At 40.8% G+C, this 23,120-nt stretch overlaps 1 protein-coding gene across 10 annotated transcripts in view; it reads left to right on the plus strand.

Annotated features, from left to right (window-relative positions):
• The window catches only part of FOXP1 (forkhead box P1), a 591,936-nt gene that overhangs the window by 207,878 nt on the left and 360,938 nt on the right, over positions 1 to 23,120 (plus strand). The window lies entirely within an intron of this gene.

The raw sequence follows: 23,120 nt of genomic DNA on the forward strand, positions 1-23,120 counted from the left end.
TGACCCCTCGCCTAAGCATCAAAAAAGGTAGGGAGGATACCTCCCTGGGTAGCGGTTCCTCTGATCTCGAGCAAACCCTTTATCAAGAAGAAACGAGAATAATAATAATAAAAAAAAACACCTGCCCTTCCTACCACACAGGGTGTAGTTTTAAGGATGAAACAAGATATAATGTATATGAAAGCACTTTGAAAATTTCGAAACTCCTTACAAATATAATGGATGGCTCTCTACAGTCATTCTGGTTCACGTAGTGGAGTCTGCCTTCTTCACCCTTTTAATCATATTGGGCTTTCATGAGCTAAATGAGTGTGGGGGAAAGCTCTTTTATTTTCTAAGTAATGTGGTTTTTCTGTACGTTCCTTCCCCTCTGCAGTTGATGGACAAGCTGTTGAAATGTCTCTTGAGTATCAAATATGGATGAAGGGATCTATGGGTAGATTATGGCAGGCTAAAGATCAAATGCCAATGAACAACGATTAAATTTCTTTTAATCATCGGATTCTGAAAGTGGTTTAAGATCTTCCACCTTTAATAAGGTCCTTAATAAACAATAATGCTTTGGATGTCTCCAGCTATGTTTGAATTTCACAAGTGTTGCATGTCACAACATAGAGACTGGTTCGGCAAATATGCTTCCTGGACTCGTGGTTGTAATTAAGAGGGAAAGTCATACTTAAACAGCTTGGTGAATCACAATTCCAATTCATGAATTTTCTCATTTTTTTCCTGAGAGGAAAAACGGGATCGTCTTCAGACATGTTTTCATATCATCATACCATTTAAGAATTGTTTTCTAGTAGCAGAGATGCATCTAAGTTTAAAAACGTTATTGCGTATTCCGTCTGATAAAAGGTATCTGGAGGAGAGCAGTTAGTGCTGTCTGTCTTTCTGCTCCGCCTGCCTGTTCAAGGGTTGTTTTGTTTTCAAGCTCACATGATGGCTGCTGGCTTTCCAGCCATTGCCTCTACATCCTGAAGAGAGGCAGAAATGCAAGGAATGAGAAAATTAGCCTCTCCGCTGAAGCAGGCCTCTTTACACAATTTTCCATGAAGTCTTAATGACTTCCACTTAAGCCTTTTAACAACCCCTAACATTAAGGACATAAGGGAAGTGTATCCTTAGACTTGAGAAATTTGATGTCCAGATAAATTCCCTGTTCTCCTAGTAAGGAAGAAAAAGGTCATTGCTTACTGAACCACAATTGTAATTACTTCTACAAACCCACAATGTGAATTTTTCTTACAGGTTTAATTTTTGTTTCTTTTCGGTGAATGTCTTCTGTCATCCATTGACTTGTGTGTATAATCTCTAATTTGAATTTTACATGTTTGAATTTAAGCTTATATGATTCTCACTGGAGATACATACCCCAGTAAATATTTTAGGGCCATAATATTCTTACTGAAAGTGCCGTGGCAAATCTGAGAAATGGATTTCTTTCCCAAGAGAGCTATCAACCAAAATTTAAACTCAAGAATTTTGTAATGAATTTTGTGTCCTTTGGATATAAGCTTCTGTCAAAGCTTGAGTACAAGCCTGAGGTGCTAGTGACATAGAAGCTTACATTCCAGTTCTCATCATGCCATTGTCTGCAGGGGATGTTGCCGATGGCTGCACTGTCCCTCAAAGAAGGGACAGTGCTGTCCACTCTGTATCTCTGTGATTTGCTGGCCCCCCCATCTCTACTGAATACTTACCTAGGATAATGGGGAAGACAAGTAAGTCACCCCTGTCCAATTTTTCTAATTCAGATTGGCCTGTATGTTATTCATATGAAAAGTTGTATCCCTGGGGCACCTGGGTGGCTCAGTCGGTTCAGCATCCGACTGCGGCTCAGGTTATGATCTCACGGTTCCTGAGTTCGAGCCCCGCGTCGGGCTCTCTGCTGACAGCTCAGAGCCTGGAGCCTGCTTCGGATTCTGTGTCTCCCTCTCTCTCTGCTCCTCCCCTGCTCACACTCTGTCTCTCTCTCAAAAATAAATAAAGATTTCAAAAAATTGTAGAAAAAGTTGTATCTCATAGAATAAGTAGAATGAGACTTTCTCATACTTCATTCTGTAGTCTCTGCCTGGACCAGCCTGTGACAGATTCTCCTGAATCACGGTGGTTGATGCATTCACAAACATTATTGAATGCCGTTTATGGACGTAGGAGAGCAGTGTGGTGGTCTGCTTTGAAGTTTAGATCAGCCTAGAACTGAATGCCACCTTTTGCGTTTACTGAGTGACTGAATGATGTTGAGCGAGTTACTTAACATCTCTGCGCCCCCGCCTCCTCATCTGGGAGTTGGGGATAAAACCGGGAACGAGCTTCCTGTGAAAATCTAGTGAGGTGATGCTTCTACAGAGCTTAGCACAGATCCTGATGGGTCATAAATGCCAGCATTGTGCTACACAGCCCGGGTGATGTGGTAGAAATCCCGATCTTTGAACAGTTTTTACTGTCGTGTGCCTGGTTCATTGGTCATCGTCTTACCTGTGGACAGTATGTATTTCACAATCCATTGCTTCTAACCCAGTTTTCTCTTACAAGTTTAAGTCGAGCCTTGGGAGCCGGCTTTGATGCCTGTCTTCAAGGGCCCTGCAGCCATGCATGCTGTTGGACTGGCCTGCTAACAGAACTTAGATCTCTGGGTCCCTTTTTGACGATTTCCCCTGAGAGGCGTGCAATTCTTTTTCTATTCCGTTTTTTACTTACTCAGACAGTGGGCCTGCCTAGCAAGCAGAATTCGCTAACTGCTTTCAAGTTGGTATTGCTGATGATAATCTGAAACTCTGTAGGGTTTCACTCATGCAGGCTGATCCTACACGATGCCGATCTTGCCCTGTTTCATCCCGGGCCCTGCCTCCTTGCTGAGTCTGCAGGGCAGGCCCTGGTCCCCCACAGATCTTCTTGGGAACAGCCCTCAAAGAACAGTGTCAGCTCCTTACCAAAGCTGCTGCATGACTGCGTCACGGACTGCAGCTGTGTCCATGGATGGCCCCACTGGCAGTGTGTCCCAGAGATTGAGAATTGGTGGTACCTAGTTGATGGTGGCTGTTTTTTTTTCTTTAATGTCTTATATATTTTTGAGAGAGAGAGAGACCATGTGTGAGTGGGGGAGAGGCAGAGAGAGAGAGGGAGACACAGAATCTGAGACAGGCTCCAGGCTCTGAGCTGTCAGCACAGAGCCCGGCATGGGGCTCAAACCCGTGAACTATGAGATCATGACCCGAGCCGAAGTCAGACGCTTAACCGACCGAGCCACCCCGGTGTCTCAGTGATGGCTGTTTGTTGAGCAGCACTTGATGTTCTGGAAATAGTGGCTCGAAGATATTCCCTGTTCAAGAGACTCTCGACACCCTTGAGCTTTTGCTATATGGTCTCAAATATTTCATTTAGGCACCATTGCCATGCTCAGATGCCCTCAAATCTCCGTTGTCTCTGTGCTGTGGTATTCTCTACCTGGAACACTCCCTGTGTTTCACACGCTCACTCTCTCATTCCTTATTGCCCAGTTCACACGTCAACTTCTTGGAGAGGTCTGCCCAGAACACTCACATTAAAGATTTCCCTCCTGCCCCTTCTTCCTGTCCTCGCTCCAAGCCTCTTGTGTTTTCTGCATCTACCTGTTTGCCAGGTGATGTGCTCAGGGCAGGTCTGCCCGATTCAGCATGTCTCTTTGGCTGCTGACAGTATCCAGCGTATGGTAGACATGCTCGCAGTTAGCAGTTGTTGAAATAGAGCCCATTTGGGGATTTCCCTGTGAATTTCTGTATTTTCATGATACCTAAGAGGACCGCATCTGGGTGAGAGAGGAAGAGAAGAAATAAAACCACACACATCACCTTTATTGTAGGAATAGAATACTGCCCTTGGGTTTTCTCTGGAAGGTTTCCACTCTCTACGAAACAAGTCGTTGATCCTCCGTGTGTCCCATGCAGAAAGGGTTATACATCATCTTCCCTGTGAAGACAGAATCATTTGCCATTTGGGCCTAAAGCGTATTGTGGGTGGTACAGGTTAATTAAGGACATTGGATTCTAAGATCAAATCCCAGCACCCTGGTTCACTGGCTCTTTGACCTTGAACAAATTACTTTCTCTTCCTCTTTCTGGCCTCTCACTTATCTGACCCGGGGTAATAGCATTACCTACTTCCTAGTATTATTGCAAGGATTAAATGAGATGATACCTGTACAGCGCTTTGCACAGAGTCTGGAACAGTAATGATGCTGTTGGTGTAGAAAGAACAGCAAAGGGTTTTGGGAGGTACAGTGACAAACTCAGATTGCACTTTCTTGCGGTATTAAAAAAAAATTGGTAAAGATGGTGAAGAGCTTCAATTCCCTATTAATTTGCTCATGTTCTATGCACTGAATTGACTTTAAAACCAAAAGGACAAAATGAGCTTAAGAGGGATGATCTGTTTTATATAGGCTGTTGACACGTTGACTTTCGGATGGTTGTGGCAAGTTTCAGGCAATTCAAGTTATAAACCTCAAACGCCTAGAAGGATCAGGTTTGGAGCTTGACCTACATCCACAAAACCTTAGAAATTTGGAGTCATGGGGCGCCTGGCTGGCTCAGTCAGTGGGGCATGCAACTCCAGGTCTCAGGGTCGTGAATTCAAGTCCCACAGTGGGCGTGGAGCCTAGTTAAAAAAGAAAAAGTAATTAAAGGGGCGCCTGGGTGGCTCAGTCAGTTGGCGTGTGACTTCGGCTCAGGTCGTGATCTCCTGGTCTGTGAGTTTGGGCCCCTCGTCAGGCTCTGGGCTGGCAGCTCAGAGCCTGGAGCCTCCTTGAGATTCTGTGTCTCCCTCTCCCCGCCCCTCCCCCTCTCACGCCTCTGTCTCTCTCTCTGTCTCTTTCTCTCAAGAGTAAATAAACATTAAAAAAAGAAAAAGAAAAAGAAAAGAAGTTTGGAGTTCACGGTGCTAAAGACTGTGGGTTGGGGATATATATGTTTTGTCCTTAAATTAATCAGGGCTGGTTTGATCTCCTGTCTCATGATAGATTACATCGCAAATATCCTGTAGACACTAACTTTTAACAAGTTACACACTTCATGCATCTGCCCTGAAAATTCACGTGCTGCTTTTTTGAAGGAAAACTCCGGTCTGTAGCAATTGGAAGGAACTGGATATGCGTATCTTCCGTTGTTTGCTCTGATTTCTTCTGCCACTGAGGAAGGTGGCCAGTTATTGCCCTGTTGCTCTGTGCATCTGCTGTAGGAAAGCTGAAGCAGATCTCTCTCTGTATCCCATCACCTTTTCTGGTGGTAAAAGGTAAAGGGTAAAATATATGCCATTCCATACTCTTACTTACGTGATTTATGGAGTGGCCAGGGTTATCTGAGAAATTAAAAGAGCCATTACTTCTATTTTCACTTGGAACATATACCCTTCCGACTTCTGACAAGAAAAGAACGCAATTAAAATACAGTCGAAGGCATCCAGTTGGGTTCCTCATATCCTTTTTAGCAAAGCAAACGCTAACCTTCAGTTGGAGCCCAGGAAGATGGTTCAGGAAAAACTTCTATCAGGCTCATGACGGAGGGGGGAGACCCAGCTTTCTCACGTCTCGAAAACCAGCGGCACACCCCTGTCTCCCAATACCATGTCAGAAACTAAAACACGAATCACAAAGGGGGAAGCTGATCAGCATAAGGTGAGACTTGATTTGTGCCATTGGCACAAGAGGCTTGGCCGCGGGGATCAGCTCTCGTGCTGCTTGGGTTTTAATACCCGGGTGCCTGAGTATCAGTGGGCGAGATTAGGAGCTTTCTAAGGGCTTTTGCTCTAATGAGACGTCACTGCATGTCTGGGTGCGGTCTGGTGTGGCGGCCTCTCAGTGCCACGTTAGGGGAGGCTGCTGAGGATGCGTCCAGGGTGGAATTTCTTGCTGCTAACTCTTCAGACTGTCAGTAAACATAGACGTTCTCATCAGCAGAGGCCGTGCCTCGCCTCTGTCCATATCTATCCCAGATCGTTCATCAACGGCGACACAGATCCGTTCTTCCAGTCCTGGCCCATTTCCTAAACATGGCAGTTTGCTGAAATTCTACTCCTAGAATACACCGTGCTTAGGACTTCTTGGCTTTATATAGGTTTATCTGCCTGGAAGAACTTGGAGTTCACGTTATCACCTATCCCTGCTTTGCATGGTTTCCTCTTTCTCCCTTGAAGGGGAACGGGAGGTAAAAGGAGCATTTTCCGAACTCGAGAAAAACCTAATGTTGAGGAATTGCAGTAAACGGCGGTTGTTAGAGAGAATAACTCCAGTTGGTAGAAAGTCTGTTCTCTAATACTACTTTTACTGAGAATTTACTGTGTGCCCCACGTGATTCTGAGCACGTATGTGTTAACTCACAAAAACTCCGTGAGAGAGGTATGATTCTAAAACGCTGTCTTCCAGAGAAAACGGAGGCACGGTGAGGTCAAATGACTCACGCAGACTTCTTTGCTTATCAGGAGAGCTGGGATTTGAACCCCGGCACTGTGCCTCTGGTGCCTTGGCTCCTAACTGCCCTGGTCTGTGGTCTTATCGTGTAGACATTCTCCTTCGGTGTAGGTTTGCAGGCACTGGTTATCTTAGCACGTATTTTCCATTCTGGGACAGTTCATACACGGTTTGTTGAGCCTCTAGACTTCAGTGCCACCTAACAGGCCCTGTTTGATGTTACTAAGTTTTTTCACATGATTTAAGTCTTTTTGCCGGTACAAGAGCTGTGGGAAATAAAAGTATGTCCCAATGCGATTCAGAACAAGGACAGCCACTTAATTGGCATTCTTCTATCTCCAGTTGGATGTGCCTGTTAAGACATTTTCTCTAGATCTTTGAGTCCTTTTTCTCTGGTACATTATTCTAATTAACCTCATCTTCGTAGCCCTCGTTTTATTTCTTATTAGCCTCTGACCACCCAACAATTGATTTGTTCCGCTCAATCACCTGTGTGAAAAAGTGTGGCAAGCAAGAGGGTCTCCTTCCCAGAGTAGCAGTCCTGTACCTGGGGTGTTCTCCCAGCAAGCGGTTCAGAACGTCCCTTTTCTTCTTGGGATACGTTCACGGATGGCTTTTTATTTACCAGGGTGAAGCGCTGGGCTACTTAGAGGTTAACACTGGCTAACAAAGTTAGAAGGTCTTTGGTTACTTGATCGGTAGAATTACAGATTTATAGGATGTATGCCAAGGACTTAGACCTTCAAAAATAAAAATATTAGGGTTTTGCAAACATACAGTAAAATACTAGGCTTGAAAAAAATGTAAAATCCTGTTGCAAGTGACACAAATAAGACAGTTTTACTAACGGAGTTGGAAGGATCAATGTCCCCTTGTTAACACAAACAGCCGATCATTTGTAATGTGTCTGTGCCTTCAAATACCGAACCCACCATTTGTTGGGTCTCTCTGGTTAGTTGTTGAGTAGCGTTAGGTATGAAGGGGAATTAATTGGCTCATGATGCTGAAAAGTCAGATGGTGGAAATAGCTTCTGGACATCTGGACCAAGGAGTTCAGATCTTGCTGTTAAGTCTTGTCTCAGTCTCTTGGCTATGCTCCGCTCTGCTTGGATTCATTCCTGTAGGTGTTTACCAACGTGTGGTATACATGATAACCATTCATGAATCTGTTTTCATAGCAACTCCAGCAGAAGGGAATTTTTTCGTATGAGTTGTAGTAGCTGCCATAGAATTTGGATCTTCCTGGTTCTCTGGTTCAGTGTGTGCCATATGCCTATCACTGCAGCAGTGTCCGGGACTGAAGCAGAGATAAGGGGGGGGGGGGGTAGTGTGAAGATATACTTGGCCTTGAGTGGGTCACATGCTTCTCTCAAGAGTCATGGATGGCGTTCGTCTTACACAAGCAGTGGAAAGCGGGTGAAGGGGTACTGGTTTCAGAACAAGGGGTTAGAATTCTGGGAAGATAGATTGTGCATATGTGTCTTGTAAGGCACTGCGCTCGAGGCATAGTGAATACATAGGATTATTGGGTTGGAAGGAACTTTAAATATCACCTAACCCAGTGATGCATGATTGAATATCACAGGAAAATTTCCCCATAAAGTTATCTGCCCAATATCTGGCCATCTCCAATGGGATTCGCTACCTTGCAGGTAGGCATTGCCTCAGAAATACTACCATGCATCTATCCTCCAGGGAGCCTGGAGTTCATTCATTGCTGTGTTCCTCCTGTCTGTCCCTGTGGTCAGCCATCCGTGTGCCATCTTTCACTCTTCTACATCCTAACGCAAGATCCTTGATTTCAGTATACTTCTATCTGAAAAGTAGACAGAAAGGTCAATTATAATACAGTGATACAGGGGCTGCAAGAATACTTCTGGATTTTGTGCATGTGGTTGAGGAGGAGGGTGGGGGGAGGGAAATTGGAAGTCCTCCCAGAAACAGTGAGACCTGGCTGGGTCCTCAAAAATGAGTAGGAGTTTTCAAGTGGCTAAGGAAAAAATGGTCAGACTGGTGGATTTCCCATCCCTTTTAGGATTAAACCTTATATGTGGACTTAGATTTGAATTATCTAGGTAATTTGGCTTACACAATATCGAAGTCCCGTTGAACTATACATCTTTTAGGACATATTAATATGTTAGCAATGGGGACAGAAAACTGATGATGTGCAGTATTTCTGTACAGGTCACCCACTTGGCCTCTTAAGTTACCCCCGATCTCCTTTCTCCTCCTAAGTGTGTAATAAATGAATGGATAAAGAGTCCATGGGTAAAGTTTTGGTCAGTAAAACTGTAGAATTCTTAATAGCACTTCCCTAAGACTCTCGACAGGAGTGGGTACTGTTTGTTTATTCATACATTCTGCTGAGCAAAAAAACTTTGGAACCTCAGTTTTCACGTCTGGTATCTAAAGACGAAAATAGTACCTTCCAAAGGATGAGGGTTCATGTACAGAATAAACATCTTGGTCCCTATAATACACTGAATAGGATGTTGGCACGTCGTAAGTACTCAGTGTGTGTTATTTGTTATTATCAGAAAACCTCTATGATTTTTACCTCCTGGGTTGTCAGAGGCTTTAAAAGGTAATTATACCGCTAACTAATAACCAGTTGATTTAAAAATGTTCTCCTGTATACCTTGTAATATATTTTTTATTTGCACGTGTAACTTATGTTATAAAAATTAAGGATATTAAAGATGGTGAGATTTAGCAAAGAACTTTAACTCCACATGCTTTGAATGCTTCCCTGAATTAATAATTTTCATGTCCATCATATTTTCTCCTTGGCCCACAATTCATCCCATATTTGGATCTTGGCAAATGATGACTTGGTTAATTAGGCAGTCTGTTAACTCTGATTACTAAGTTATAACAGATCAGTTGTAGAAGCATCACTGTGCAATTTGGATTAAAAGGCTCGTCGTCATTTTATCAAAACAAATTTACATTTATGGATAAGTATGTTGTAATGCATTCGGTTAAAATGGTGCATTTCACAGGGAAAATGTAAAAGGGGTAAAGAATTATTTCCTTCCACGAAGTTATTTTTTTATTATGACATTTGTCATATTCCCTTGCACCAGGGATATACTTAAAAGCTTGGAATTTTCTTTTAAAGCTTAAGAATTACTGCTCATTTAATCCCCCTGTTATAAGAATATGATGGATGCCCTGCATTTTCACTTATGCATAGGTTAGTGTAGTGGCACATGGTTACATTCCAATTCTGACCACAGTGGCCTCTGATGCTGGACTTAATTGTAGAAATGAATCTTGACTGTATTGAGGGGAGTTGGGGGTTACAATGAGGCTTGCTCTCTTTCACCATTGAAGGCATTGACACTTACTGAATAGGATTGGGTCTTTGTAGTCCCTTTCCTACTTGTCTTAGGATTCATCGTCACTGAGACCCATTGAGGTGTCAAAATCTCACTCGCTTTCTCCATCTCTTTCGCTCTTCATTCCTTCCTTAGCACATGAGAAACACATGGCAGATGAGAAGATGAACACCATAATTTTCCAAGTTCAACAGACTCTGAAATGTATGTTCATTATTACCCTTCAAGATTCTGTCAGATACCAGTAGTAGCATTCGGTAGATAGCAACTCACCCTTCACCCCCTCCCTGCTCTGCACACATATCCCTGTGTATGCATGTGCGCGCGCGCACACACACACACACACACACACGTGTACACACACACCACTTAGTAACTGGCACCTAGGAGGTGTTTAATAGTTATGTTGAAGATTGGTGGTTGGAAAAGCTGACAGCCTCCCGGACCCCGTGGTCTGTTGTAATCATTGGAAAACATGGAGTTGATAAATTTAATATTTATTTTTTCCATAAGATTGCTGAAGTCTGACCTTTAGGAATTTCTGCATCTAGTTCCAGGGGACATAGGGAAACCAAAGAGAGAAAATATTTTTGAAGTTCATTGAACTTAGTATTTTGTCGATCGATCATATCGATCTCAGCAGAGGGTTAGAAACAGGAAAGCTTATTAGTTCTTGAGCTGTATTCTCTCAGTGGTAGTGGTTTAGGCAAAACTGCCTTTTCTAAATCGAGAAGACCTTGCTGGTGTTGTAGGTAGAGAAGTTCACTTACCTCAGAATGGAAGTTGGTGTTTTATGAATTTGATGATATTCTCCTAATTGGGAACATTTAATAATAATCATAGATGACTCTTCTTTTGCAGAGGGGCTTCTGGCTGGTTGTTCAAAGGTAAAGTGATGTTTTGAGCTCTAATTTGACAGATTTGAGCGACAGTCAGCCTGAATAATTCAGTTTTCCACGAGTTTCCCTACCTCCCCATTCCTTCCACAAGAACGAACCAAATAAGGAATTTTTCAAAACTGAAACCATTTTGGATTATATGAATTCTTATACTCATTTTCAAGAGGGAGAACTTGACAGAGAGATGCACTCTTGTACTTTTATGTGTGAAGTAAAGCCATTAGAACCTTAATTTGTATTTTTTTTAATGGAATTTTAGTTACCTAAACGGTATGTGTACTATAATAAAGTCTTGGCCAATAGAGCAGGAGAACCCACAGCGAGACATCTGCCTAAGGGATGAGTTAAGAAGTGGCACACGCTTGTATTTTCAAGCATCCGTTGAGGTAGATTGCTTACGCCACACCAGTGGTTCCCAAGAAGTATATATGGCAACATCGTGAAACTTTGTTGATGGCTTCTTTAATAAATAGGCCCATGAGTAGAAGCGAGCAGACTTATTGGACGGTTGGGTACTATTACTGTGTGGTTTTATTAATTACATTTATTCCTTTAAAATGACCTTGGATGAAAACAACCACCCATTCTGTGGTCATGGTTAGCAGATGTTTACCGTAATTCTTTGCTCGGTGAAAAAAATGCCTCTTCCACCCAAGAAAAACAGCCACGTTTGCTTGGCTAAATCAAACCTTTGGCGCTTGGGTCTTACTTTATATATCATGGCTCCAGTCATACAACCGTTCCAAGTGTGAGGCTTAGCTCACTCACTCCGACATCTGCGGGAGAGCTCTGCTCACAGTGATCTATTATGTGAGCGCTTAATTCTTATACTGTTTTTGGCGTTCACCCCTCCTCATCGAAACGTGTATTCTGTATGCAAGCCCCTCTTTGTTTTTCTTGTAGAAGCCCGTCAGCCCCTTCATTTTAAAAGCTTTCCCCTTGGCTCAATGGCCATTTTAGTGAGGATTTTGCTCTTGGAAATGAAGTCAAGGTTCACTTCTTGATAGGAGAGTTTGTTTTTTTCTGGGTTATCTCTGAAAGAAGAGGCATCTCCTTTCCTTATATTTTGTGTTTGAAAAGCGCCTTTTCTTATTGCCTATTAGGCCTACTTAAGTGCCTTACTCTCTGTATCTGTGTGTGTGTATTTGTGCACGCGTGTGTTATATATATATATATATATATATATATATATATATACACACACACACATACACATATATGTGTGTGTGTATATATATGTACATATATATATGTATATTCCTGTTTTTTACAAACACTCATTGATCATGAACATTCCAGTAGTCCCTGCCTACATTTGAAATTCATGGTTCTCATAGGTATTTCAAGAGCAGCTCCCCTCTCTGTGCTGAATTTCCATGCTGGAGAATGCAGCTTGCTCTTCAGCAGTGCTGAAAGGAAATACAACAGCAAAACCTTGCTTTTCTTGGGAAGTTCCTCCCTTTGGAATGGAGAACTCTGGGTGGCTCTTCTTATTTTGTTTCTATTGCCAAAATAAGCAGGGATCTTGCATAACACTGGGGTAGGAAAAAAGAAGTAATTTTAAGGAAAACATATGTTCAGACTGAAAAAGAGGGAGCTAGAACTGGACAGGGGACAGTGACCCACAAAGTTAAAGACATCTTTTTAATTCAGGTGAGAAGGCAGGTTTTGATCATTTGGGTGTAGCTTACAAAAAATAAAAAATAAGCTGCTTCCCCGTGTCCCCAAGTGTTTGATTCCATTCAAAATAAATCTTGGGAGTGGGAACCAAGTTTGATAGGTTGGTTAATTGATACATGTGGTAGTTGGAATAGATCCAGTTCTGTGTTAAATTATTTTCCCATGATCTTAGTTAACACTAAGTGATTTCCTTGGAGATGACTTGGTTTGAGATGCCTGCCCTAATCTGAAATCAGAGATGAAACTATCAAAATGTGATTCTCATTTGGTCTGACTTTAGGAGAATAGAAGAGAGGTTTACAGAGTTAAATGAACCAAAAGAATAAGAATAAAATAAAATGGACCAAAGACGTCTACTGTAGCCGTTTGGTTGATTAGTGGACATACTATTTGTCCTTTTAATGGATTCCAAATAATTAACTGTTGATAGAAACAGAGAAGACACTTCAATGTTGCACACAGTTTGTGGGTGGCACATTTTGAAAATGCAGCTAATTTGCTAAAAAAGAAAAGCGAATAGAAAAAAGAAAGAAAAAGAACAAAAAAAAATCTTTGACGTTTCTGATTCATCTATTCTCAAGGTTTAGAAATGGCAATGTTGGGGGAAAATTCAGCGAAGTTCTAATTTCCCTATTATAAATTGAACACTTGTGTCCTTAAAACGTAGCTGTGAAGGAGTTAGGGCCTAGAGCATTCTGGGTACTGGCATATGTCTGCGGTGCCAAAGCCAGAGGCGTCTTGGATGGGCTCACATCAGTAGTTGATGGGAGTATGGGATAGCCCCAAAATTGGAGAGCCTTGATGGTGCCTGGAACTGACTCTTAGTATGTGCCCTTCTTTCTCGGCTGCACAAAAGGCACATCTAAACAGAGGTCTGGTTGGTTAAGACCTGTTACAGAGCATGCCTCTTAAAGAGCACTGCTGCCCTTGAGCGATGATATAAGTAGGTTTGGAAAGTATAGCAGGGGTACATCCAGGCTTGTGTTCCATCTGTGTGATTAAAAATAATCTATTATTGAAAACTTATATTAGATAAAAGACTTATTACATATATATTTTTTAAAAACCTGTATGTATACATATCTGTGTGTGTGTATATGTGTGTGTGTGTATATATATATTTAAAAGCCTACCCCACCCCTCCAAAGAAGAGGAGAAGCAAAGCCATTTCAAGTATCAGATTTTTCTTGGATGTTGGTTTAAGGTTCGGTTATTTTAGTGCACTCCTCTTTCCTCCAAAGACGTCAAAAGGCATTGTCATTGTCAGTAGTAACTGAGTCATTTTGCTGTTAGATAAATGAAGTAAAAAGAAAAAAACCTGGGTATGTCCACACACAAATAGAATTTTGAGGTGGATATTCTTTGAATCCTTACTGTAGGACACATTCTGGTTTTGTTTTGTTTTGGTTTTTTTTTCGTGTTTTTGTCCTTTGAGGTCACTCGGACTATCAAATGGGCAGATGCCATCTCAGTATTAGTGGGTAGTAGGAAAGGCCCCAAAGAAAGTGGAAAAGTAGACCTACAAATTCCAAAAGCCTCGTTCGATAGTTATAATGTGACCATTTATCATGTTCTTCCTGCATAACAGCTACTATTGTAAGCAGTATGCTAGCACTGTTTTATGGAATCCTTATAAATACTTTGAAATGTAGGCACTCTTACCACGATGTTTCAGATGAGTGAACTGAGGACCAAAGAGGTTAGCTATGTTCAATTGCCCGGGGTTACAGAAAAAGTAAACAAAACCAAGGAAGGTCTGTAGTCCACGGTAATGTACCCAGGCCAGTTTCTTGGTTCTGTACTATTTTTGCAAGTTTCTGTAAGTTTATACAGTTCTTTCAAATTTAAATTTCAGTTTTGGAGTTTATTTATTTATTTTGAGAAAGAGCATGGGCAGGGAGGGGCAGAGAGGGAGAGAGAGAATCCCAAGCAGGCTCCACACTCAGCACAGAGCCCCACTTGGGACTTGGATCTCATGAACTATGGGATCATGACCTGAGCCAAGATCAAGAGTCAGACGCTTAACCAACTGAGCCACCCAGGTCCCTCTCAAAATTAAATTTAAAAATGGCAGATTTGACCCTTGAGTCAAGGTCTGTTGCCTTTGAAATCCATATCATGTACTGCTTTGCTTTCTTAGGTCACTTGACCACCAAGAAGATGAACTCTGCTCCATTATCTTTCTAGGGTTAGTTTCAGTTCACGCCCCTGGTAACATGTGGCCTGCCATAACCTGATGTAGTTTTAGGAACCGAAATTCATCCTTGCTTCTCTTGTTTTCCTTATTGTGCTCCTGCACACTGTCCTTCCCCCTTCCCATCCATCGCCTGTTCAGTTCTTGGTAGAGAGATTGGTGATCATTTATCTTGAATGACTGTGGTCTGACGGTTTTGAGCAGTTTCACGATGGAGTTTTGTAATTCCTGATATGTACACGGATACGTTTTAAGGAAAACCATTAACAGTGAGCCAAACATTTACTGGTTTGCACCATGTAAATATGATAAGCCATGAAAAGTTTACATGTACCAAGCGAGTTATTTGTGTATCAGAAAACCTACCAGATTCAGACTCAGAAACCTCAATTTTAAAGTGTGTCTTCTGCTAGATTGTTATCTCAGTTTCCTCATTTAGGAAAATTTTTTTTTTTTAGTTTCTTTTTTAAGTTCATTTATTTTGAGAGAGAGCAAGAGACGACAGAGGGAGATGAAGAGTGAGAGTCCCAAGTGGGTTCCGCACCGTCAGTGGTGAGTCCGATGCAGGGTTCAGTCTCACTAACTGCAAGTTCATGACCTGAGCTGAAATCAAGAGTTGGACCTTTAACTGACCAAGGTGCCCCGCACTTAGGAAAGTGTTAAGAGAAGCTCCCTAAAGCTCCCGTGGATCAGTAACGTGAAATTCTCTATAACACAACTTCAACCTTCTGTCTTTACTGAGTAAAAATGATGGTTGTAGAAGTTGCTCAGTATCATGAAGCTCTAGGATCTATTCATGGATTTGTTAACTGGTTGATGAACTCAAACTAAGACTTTGTTTATTTGAACTCCTTTTTTCTTTTCTTACGTGATTGTTTACAGTTAAACATTTCCCTCCGAACGATGCTTTACCTGTGTCTCGTTAAGTTTTGACAAATCTTATCATTATTTTCATTCGTCTGGAAGTATTTCCTACTCTCTTTTAGACCCGCTGGTTATTTAGGAGTGTATTTGATTTCCACCTATCTGTGAATGTTCCGAACTTCTTTCTGATACTGATCCCTAATTCCATTTCTTTGTAATTGGAAAAGATACTTTGTGTTATTGCCATCTTTTAAATGTATTGGGGTCTGTTTTACAGTTTAGCTTCTGGTCTCTCCTGGAGAATGTCCCATGTGCACTTGGGAAGAGTGTACATTCTGGTGCTGGGTGGGATTTTCTACAGATGTCTGCTAGGTTTATTGGGTTCTTCGTATCATTCGTGCCTTCTGTTTCCTAATTGTTCTTCTGTCTAGTTCTATACATTATTGTTAGTGGGATATTGAATTTTCCAGCCACTGCATTGAATTGTCCATTCCTCCCTTCCTGTTGGTTTCTGCCTCATGTATTTTGGGGCTCTGTTTTTAGGTAAAGACTTTCTTGAGACCAAAAAGGAGTACTCTTGTTATCTTACCTACTTTCAGGACTTCGTTGAGTTTTAGAGTTTAAAAGAGTATACCACACTGATGAAAAAGCTTAGCTTTATAATGAGAGCAGCTCTCTGACATTGACGGAGGCATTTAGGTCACCTTTACACACATAAAGAGAAATGAAGGATTGATGGCTTATTTATCTCATGTATTTTGTCATTGTAAGTGACCAGTGGTGTCCTGTTGAGGCCAAACCAACATGTCTTCAGTATCTGGTGACTGGGGGCTTTGCCTGACTCAGATATAATTCATTGTTTCATCTCTACCCTTCACTTACCCTGCGTAGACATGGACTAACTGATTACAGACACCTTCCGTGGGGAAAACAGGCGTTTTATTTTTATTTTCTTTTTTAGCAAATAAGAATAAAATGCAATTTTCTCGTTGTTTCTACATCTATGACTCTACCGCCCTTTCTGTGTGTAGGCCGCGTGGCAAACTCCAGGTGCGTCTGTCATGCAGAAATTGCTTTTCCCCCCAAATACAGAAATGTGAAATAAACCAATTTGGGCTCAAGTAGTGTATGCTAGATTTACTTAGTATCTATCGAACATCTCCCTACACTCATTGTATTAGGGCTGTAATCAGAGAGTTAGAACTGCCTAGTTTCTGCACAAATGCATATATAGCTTCTACTTAGGCCGTGATCCTGCTCACTGATTGTTTTTGCTAACGATGTTATGGCCAAACATCTAATTTTTCTCTTTTCAGCGGCATTGTAAATTTGTTCTAGACATATGTCAGTTGGAAAGCAGGGGGTGGGGTAATAGACACACAGCACAGACACCCCTCCACCCCCAGGCTTATGTACTTACACATAAAAGATCATTCCTCCCTGAATACATTTTAAAAAGGCATTTATCTTTGATTTCTCTCTTCCTTTCACCATTTTATTATCCTTAACCATGTTTTGGTTTTTATCATTGAGTGATGAAATAATTAAGCCCTGCTTTTGAATTCACTATAAATGAAATACAGTGTTGTAGAAGTGATTTTACATATATGTTAAAGGCATTTTCTCCTCTTGTCATCTCTCCAAATAGTCTGTAGAGTTGATGACTGGTGGAGGAAGCCGTGCAGTCCTGCATCTTAACCTTCTCTGAGAAAGGAATTATTGTCATTGTCATTTTTTTTCCCCCCAAAGTGTGACCTCCCTACCTGCTGGGTTTCCCAACAGCTGTCAGCTAACTACTCGAGCCCCATACTGCTACTCGTGTTCCTGGTTCACAAATAGGAAGTAAACAGAAAATCTTGCTAATTTGAGCCCAGTAGGAACCGTAACGCTGTAATGAGGGACTAATTTTGAACGCACAGACGTAGCTCACAAAATTAGAACCAAATTTTTAAATGATCTTAAATAACTAATTGAGAGTAAGAATGGTACTTAAAAAAAAGAGTGAGTTACTGACACATTGAGGAGTTACAAAAGCCAGAGAAGGATCCTGATGGAGTCTTCGTAATTATGCATTCTTACTTCAGCTGCCACCGAGGCTAATCTAAGCCTGGGAATGATAATGTACCTTGGAGGGCAGGTCTGTGGTTGAAATGCTCTTGATAGATTTTGACAAATTAAACAGCGGTAAAGATGTTTGGAAGTTGTCCAGGTCCTTACCATTATTTATGTCCGGGAACTAGAAATCAGTGGTTAATTTGCAGTTCTTATAATTTTTATGATACTCCTGTTGTTGTAAATTTAGCCGTGTGCGGCATCAGCTCAGCGGGATACATTTTATGTTGTCAGCTACCTTTTGACATCATAATAGATTTCAGTTGCCAAATCTTTCTTGATAGAATAAAATGTAAGAGAGAGCTTGTACAGACTCTTTGGATCCTATCCAGACGCGAGCGAGCATAGGATGGACTTTCCTGAGATTGAAAGTCTCAGATTGGAATACGAGGGGAAGGTTGGGTCCTGTTGGTTTTTGGTTTTCTTCTCTTTCTTATAATCGGCCCGTAACTCATTCTGGTCTCACTTTCTAGATAGGCGTCTTTTAGCTTGACTCCAAGCTAACCTGCTTTTTGGCGTGTGGTACCTTGCAGTATAACCAAACAAAGTGAAACTTGAAGTTGCTGATTTTCCACACCTTGTAACTGTTAATGCACCTCTCTGCCCTTTTCATTGCCCTGGATCTCGGGTTCCCTGGTCTTATATTTTTCCTTACTATGTTTTAGCATCCATGACATGATGTTAACGAAAATAGTGGTATTGTCCCTGGATAATGAAAGAAGACTCCGTTGGAAGGGCATTTTGTCGTTACGATGTTTCTTTCCTCCTTTTTCTCTCGTTTATTCAGAATGCCTCCTTTATAATTATCCTCGTCCATAGCACTGACCCTTGACCTGCTAACAACTGGAGAGGATTAGTGGACACCCTGCCTTTATTATACACTGGTTCTCTGCAATTCTGTGTTTTGACCTCTAAATTATTTCTTTTTAGGCCCTCGCTCTATTATGTAACATACTCTGTAGATCTCACTTTGATCTGTGCGCACGTCTAGCCCTTCCATTTCTCTTAAGTCATTTGCTCCGCTTGAAAACATTTTGCGACTCCATTGGCCACACTTTTATTTTTCGCTTTCATATCCCTCCTTCGAATCTCTTCAAAGGAACTTCCTCCTTCATCCTCCCTGTGAGCTCTATTGCTCCCTGTGAGCAATAGTACTGAGGTATGATGTGTCTGACCTAAGGATCTCCAGCTCGGGGGAAGGAGCGCTTCTTCGTCCTCCTTTTGTGTAATTGGGTTACATATCTTAAGTGACTTGTTTGGAGTGTCCATTTGGCAGGGACTCTGCTGCCCTCTTTTGCCACAGCCTTGTCTGCTCCCAGTGTCTAATAAATGTTTAATGATAATTGAAATGATCAGTTATCAATGCATAGTGAGGAGGAGCTTATTAACCTTTTCTAGACACGAGTACATTGTCCTTGAGATGAAAGTTTCTTGTATCACTTTCCAGTAACTTCAGATCAGATCCGTTGGACTTGTCGGGTCCTTGCTACATAACGCCAAAAATTGATTTCATGTTATTTATCTCTTTTCTAGAAGGTGTGTGCCCTTTGCCTTTGCTTCAGAGATGAGCCCCAATATTCATGTATTTGAGATAAATTCAAATAAGTGCAGTTGTGTAATATATTTTGGGGGCACACGCTTTAAAATTTTTATTATAAAGAAAATACAGTTAGAGAAAACCATCCAAACTCATGTGTGCGTGTGCATACACACACACACACACACGCATACACGGTTCTATACAATGGGTTCTATTTCTGCATTGCCTAAAAGGTAGTCACTGTCTACTGAGCACTTGAAATTTGACTAGGATGACTGAGAAACTAAATTTTATTTAGTTCTAATTAATTGACACTGTAATAGGCACAAGAAACTCGTGGTCCTTGTACTCAACAACGTTCATTTATACGTATATATTTGTCACTTGTTTTAAGGTGCGTATCTTTGTAACATCTGTTCAAGTCAAGATGTCGAACTTTGCCAGCCACCCAGCCACCTCATGTGTCTTATCCCACTTAAAACCCCTTCCACAAGTAATCAATACTTTTATTTATTTTTAAGTGGGCTTCATGCCCAGCATGGGGCTTGAACTAACTATCTTGAGATCAAGAGTTGCATTCTCTACTGACTGAACCAGCCGGGTGCCGTAGTAACTTGTACTTTTAGTAATCACTTCCCTTTGTTTCTTTATTATTTTGTTACCTACGTGTGCATCCTTAGACACCGTAGTTTCATATTGCCCATTTTTTAAAGTTGATACGTTTTTTAAGTTTCTTCACTCACAAGTTTCTCCCCCTATTCTTTTCTTTGCGCTTTACCTTTTGAAGAACCTGGTCATTTGAGCTATAGAATTTCTAAGAGTCTGATTTTGCTGATTGCATCCTCAGTCCATGTGTTCCTCTGCCCTCTGTATTTCCTACAAATTGGCAGCTGGATCCAGAGGCTTATGTTTGATCCCTTTGGCAAGATTCTGAGTGGTATTATGTTCTTTCATTCAGAAGGGACATAATATCTTATTGTCTTTCTTTTTGTGATGTTAACAGCCATTAGTGCTCACTGCTCAGATCCATTAATTCACTGGGAGTTGTAAAATGGTGATATTCGAATTCTGTTTATTAGCTGGAATACTTTTGTAATTTTACTCTTTTCTACTCTTTGGGTAGCCAGTGGAACTGTTCATATAGGGAATGAAGGATAAATGCCGGGTTCTTTCTTCTGTTTGCCATTTTTCAAAATAATGAATTGATTCTGTGTCATTCTCTGAAAGCTACCAGTAAACTTTAATATATTTCTGAACCATGAATTTAGACGTTGGTTTCAGTACATTACATTTTTTATTTTTTTATGAAAGAATGTCAACCTTTGATCATGGAACTTCTTTACATGGGGTCCTCTGTCTCCTGAGATGATCCTACTAGTGTTTGATAGCTTCTTTGCTGAGTGCTATGGCATGATGTTTCAGATTCACTTTGTAAATTTCTTGCCTGAGAACTAAAAATAGGCCACTTGTGTTAGAAAACTTAGTTTCTTTAGTGGAAATTTGTGTTTCAAGATGGTTTTCTTAGTGCTAACGATGCTCATTGTTGCTGAAATAGTCATTATGTCTAGGTCTCATGAATGCACATTGATATGTCCATTTGATATTCTGGATTGCAGGACTTTTAAAAAATTTTTTATTTTAGAGAAAGAGACACAAGTGAGGGAGAGGGGCAGAAGGAAGGAGAGAGAGAGAACGAGGTTGATAAGCAGGCTCCATGTTCAGCATGGAGTTCAATGTGGGCTTGATTCCACAACCCTGGGATCATGACCTGAGCCAAAATCAAGAGTTGGTAGTTCAACCAGCTGAGCCACCCAGGAACCCCTAGAGGGGCTTTAGTTAGCTTCTTATGTGTTATATATTTATATCCTTTCTTCTGTGCCGAGAATCCTGGTTTTTAGGAATATGGGGTGGTAAGCATTGAGTAATACGTAGAATTGTTTAATCAATATGTTGTACAACTTAAAGTCATACAACATTGTGTACCTATTATAGTTCAATTTAAAAAAAGAATACAGGGGATGGTAGCATTAGAATATCCCATAATTATGAATTTGCTTATTTATCTACCTTACACATACCAGTCTCAGAATAACAATACTAATACTACAGCCTCCAATTATAATTATCTAAAAGACTTAAACATCTTACATAATACTTTACCAAATTTCTGTGATTTTTTTAATGGTGTACTATGTCTTTTCAGAGCTTACAGCTATTTATACTATACTTTCTCCTTTTAGCCCTGTTAAAAGTTCTGTAGGGACGTATATTCATGGCTCAACAGTAGTCATTATGTTGAGGTCGCTGTCATTTTGTCTAAAGCTCATTTTCTATTAGATTCCTTAGGAAGGGCTCATAGAAACTGTATTTTCTGAATTTTTGAAAGTTGACAACAGTTTACTGTGCCCTTTATACTTAAAAGGCAGTTTTTGCTGGGTGTAAAATTGTTGGTTCACATTTCTTCTGTAAGTATCTTAGCTGTTTTACTCCATTTTCTTCTGGCTTAAGTCTTAAGTACAGTAATTTTACTACAGCATGTCTTGGTGTTGATTATTTTGGGTCAAAAATGCTGTAGTACCTAGTGTGTTCTTTTGACATACAGTCTCAGAATTTTTGGGGGGAAGGTCAAGAATGTTTCTTTGTATATCAGTTTTAAGTATTTGGACAGAACACTTCCTTTGATTTCCTTTTTAGGGATTCTCCTATTTTCTGTATGTTGGATCTTCTTTACCTGTCTTCAGTATTTGACACTGTCCTTAAATCCTATTGTCTTCATTCTTTTTGATTTTTAAAAATTTCCTCCTGTTCTTCTCTTACTCTTAGACCATTATTTACTGTATTTCTCCATTTTTGTGTCCTAGTGTATGCTTCGTCTTTAAAATAATTTTTTCGGATTCATTCTTTCTTCTCTCATTTCTCAGTTTTTCTAATTTTGATTTATGTTATTTTTTCATGCCTTTTTAATCAAATACCGCTCTTTTTGCTCATTTTAAAATCATAGGTAACAGCTTTGATCTGCTCTAGGACATGTCTTTCTGGCATGTGCTTTCATTTTTATTCTTCTCCTTTTTCTTCCTTATAACTTCATGTAGGCTTTGATCTCAAAATTTTTTATTGCTCATTTCTATGTGCAAGTAACTTTTCTAAACTTGTGCTAGGGAGGCTTGATGTAGATAGCTCTTCTAACTTCATAGAGCTCCCTCTTCTGGTCTAGTTTCTACTACTGGGTTACTGGCCTGCTCTCTAAAATATCATGATTCTGTTCTCTTTGCCCACATCTTTTGGACCTTGTCTTTCTTTCCTCTTGATTTTCTATGTCTTTTCCAATTTTGATTCTTTTTCCAGCAGTTTTTTTCTGGTGTGAGGCCCAGTCCTTCTGTGGAGTCCCAGCAGCTCCATTTTGAGAGGTTATATGCACTAGACTACTCCAGACTATTCACAGTTTGTTCCTGTGAGCCCTGTGCCTTGACTCCTGTATTAGTTCAGGAGACATGTCTCCCAGGTTCAGCTGCTGTTTTCAGTGGGCTCATCACACTTTCTATATGGTACTTTATTGCAATTTCGAGGGCTCTCATTCTCAAGTCCTTCAATTGCCCTGTTGTTTTCCTCTACTTCTTTCCACACATATGTTGCTGATCTGAACGACTTGTGGTTAGTGTTGCCTTTTCCACAACTGTTTATAATTGGAATTTGAGGCAATACCTAGTCCCCTCATTTTGTTGTAAATTTGTGCATGGATTTTTGATTTTGCTCTCAGATTGTTGTGTTTTTATGTGGGAAATTGGGAAGACTAAAAAACCAGGCTTTTACCTCTCCCTCTAATTTTCAAAAATTGCATTCAATTTATTTAAACTGAAAAACAAAAACCAGTTCACCCATTTCTCGCACCCCCTCCACCTCTGGCAACCAATAGTCTGTTCTCTGTACCTATTAGCTTAGCGTATACCCTCTCTCTGTCTCTCTCACAAGCATCGGACCCTTGAGCAATATGGATTTGAAATGTGTGGGCTCACTTATATGCAATTTTTTTGATACTATAAGTGTA

Source organism: Acinonyx jubatus, chromosome A2 (assembly GCF_027475565.1).
Source record: "Acinonyx jubatus isolate Ajub_Pintada_27869175 chromosome A2, VMU_Ajub_asm_v1.0, whole genome shotgun sequence".
In the NCBI taxonomy this organism is placed as follows: Eukaryota; Metazoa; Chordata; class Mammalia; order Carnivora; family Felidae; genus Acinonyx; species Acinonyx jubatus.